Source organism: Haliaeetus leucocephalus, unplaced genomic scaffold, assembly GCF_000737465.1.
Source record: "Haliaeetus leucocephalus isolate CR32 unplaced genomic scaffold, Haliaeetus_leucocephalus-4.0 Scaffold145, whole genome shotgun sequence".
In the NCBI taxonomy this organism is placed as follows: domain Eukaryota; kingdom Metazoa; phylum Chordata; class Aves; order Accipitriformes; family Accipitridae; genus Haliaeetus; species Haliaeetus leucocephalus.
The window spans coordinates 2583258-2585655 of record NW_010972581.1 but is presented as its reverse complement, the minus strand read 5'-3'; positions in this window follow the sequence as shown (position 1 = coordinate 2585655).

Here is a 2398-nt window from a genome sequence, read left to right as displayed (position 1 = left end):
TTTGTTAAGTACTGTTTTACGCTTCATATCATTCATTTTCTTCAGATCAGTACTCTGGTATTTCATAAGAAGAGAAGCTCTACTCAACATTAGTATGTAAAGAATTCCACAGGGCAATTAATTTAAAGGCAAAGCTGCTAAGGAGACATAAATTAAGGATTTATTCTGTTGAACTATAACATCAGCGTATTACAAAACAGAAAAGGAGGCTTCTCATCTAGAAGTGCACTATTAATTACCACTGCTTCATCACAATGCCATTGACTCTGTCAGGTGAGGCATTTCTACAGATACGGACAAACTGACTTTACCAGACAGCTCTTTGCTTTGGGCTTCACTCAAAGCTCAAAGGTCAGGAGTAAGCAACAAGAGGAGACATGTCCTCATAAGTCTTTGGACTTGGAACAGGGAGATTAATTCTCTGAAGCTGACCTGAATTGAGAGTTTTGGTAAGATTTTCTACCCCTCTGAGTCTCAGCTTTCTCAGTAGTCATCAATTCTGGTTTTGCTGACAAGGTTGGAAATGACAAGAGGCATAGAAAAACTTCTCAACCATGTTACCTTTCCAGAGACGGTTTAGTTTTATCAACCTCAGTCCCAACTCTGCATGCAATCTCCAGAATTGCCTCTTTCCTTACATTTAAACAAACCTCAACCTTGACTCTGAACAAATGTATTTTTGTGTTGAAAATCTAGAGCTAAAACTCAGCTGTTCTTCTGTAGACCTCACTTTCATACCATTTAAATTACTCAAACCTTATTTATTCATTTAATTTGTGCGGTCGTTAAAACAAATAAGGAATTTAAAATCCAGAAACTAACAGAACAACTGTTGTGAGCCAATGAAATACCAACAATGTGATGAGGTCATTGATTAAAATGTTCCCTTCAGCAAACAGTAAATAAACGACAGCATGAACTCCCATTTGGCCCAGGAACTGAAGCCAGCACAGCTCACTTCAGTAGCTGCCAAAGGATCATTGATTATGAGAGATCAAACTCTTTGCTAGCTCACTAATATCAAAGCAAAGAGATTAATCATGGACTGCAATCCAGAGAAAACTGTCGCAGGACCCATCCCTGCTTTTGATCTATGAAGGCTAGATTTACCTTTGGCAGCTCCCAATGATGAGGCTGGCAGAACAGCTTGGACTCAGATGAATATGACCACTGTAGTTTTACCAAAACCCCACTAAGAATCTTACTAATTCCATAAAACTTTTTAAAACCTCTTTGGGAATACAAAGTACTTTTTAATCTTTATTTATCCTAATTCAGTTGTTATGAGAGGTAGTCAATTCACTGAAGTACAATCGGATCAGGCCTGTAATTATAGATTAGGCACGGGGCTACTGGAATGACTTGAAAATAGCATTACATTGCACGATGTAAAGCAAAATAAAAAGAAAAAAACCTGATGATTATCATCTCCTATTACACTGTCATGTTGAGCTACCTTTCCAAATCTTTCCTACAGCAACATGACAAAGGTGTAACCAAGATTTCCAAAGGATTATTTATTTTAATCAGGGGGATCACATCCTTTAATTATTTATTCACAACAAACTTCTTCAAAATAAGTTAGCTAAAGGGCTTACTGATGAAATTTTAGTTTAGGCATCTCATGCAAAGATTTTCAAGTGGGAAAGAGAGTTAAGGGCCTCAGCAATACATAACTGACTCTTTCTCCAAGGTCCCCCGATCCATAAAATTACAGCCAACAGACATGGTGCTAATGACTTCAGGTCTCCTCAGAAAAGAAATATTTTAACTCCTAACAAATTCTGCATGATGAGTTTGAGGCCTATTATTTTTATTTCTTTGAGACATCATATGACATTATTTTCATACATAGAATAGCACTGTATTCCTGGGAAGTGAAGAGTTACCCTTTCCTGTGCCTTGCTACCGACTCTGGGCACCAACCTCCATTTTTTATCTAACAAAGTCAAGACTTCTCTCACATTAGCAACTTGCATTGTTAGGCTTTGTTATTGATAATTTCCTACTGGAATGAGAAATAGCTTTCTCAAAAAATATTCACTCTCTTTGGCAAGAAATAAAAGATACAGCACAGCTAGTGCTGCTGGTAGCATAAGCTTGTGAATTCTCTGTCATTCCTTCTCATACACCACCTTCTCCAAAAGTGCAGCAAAATTTTGACAGCTCAAGTCTATCATATTTTTCACCAAAAAAAAACCCTGTTGATATTTTTTTCTCACAGAGCAGAGAAAATATTGCTTGCAGCCATAACTCGTTTCCTGTTCGTTTTTCTAAGTTTGCATGGTGGGGTTTTTTCAAAACTAAAACTTTAAAGTCCATAGTAACCTCACTGCATTTGGAATCCTGTACATGATTCTCTTCTATACAAGAAAATCTCTTGTATAAAAAGAACAAG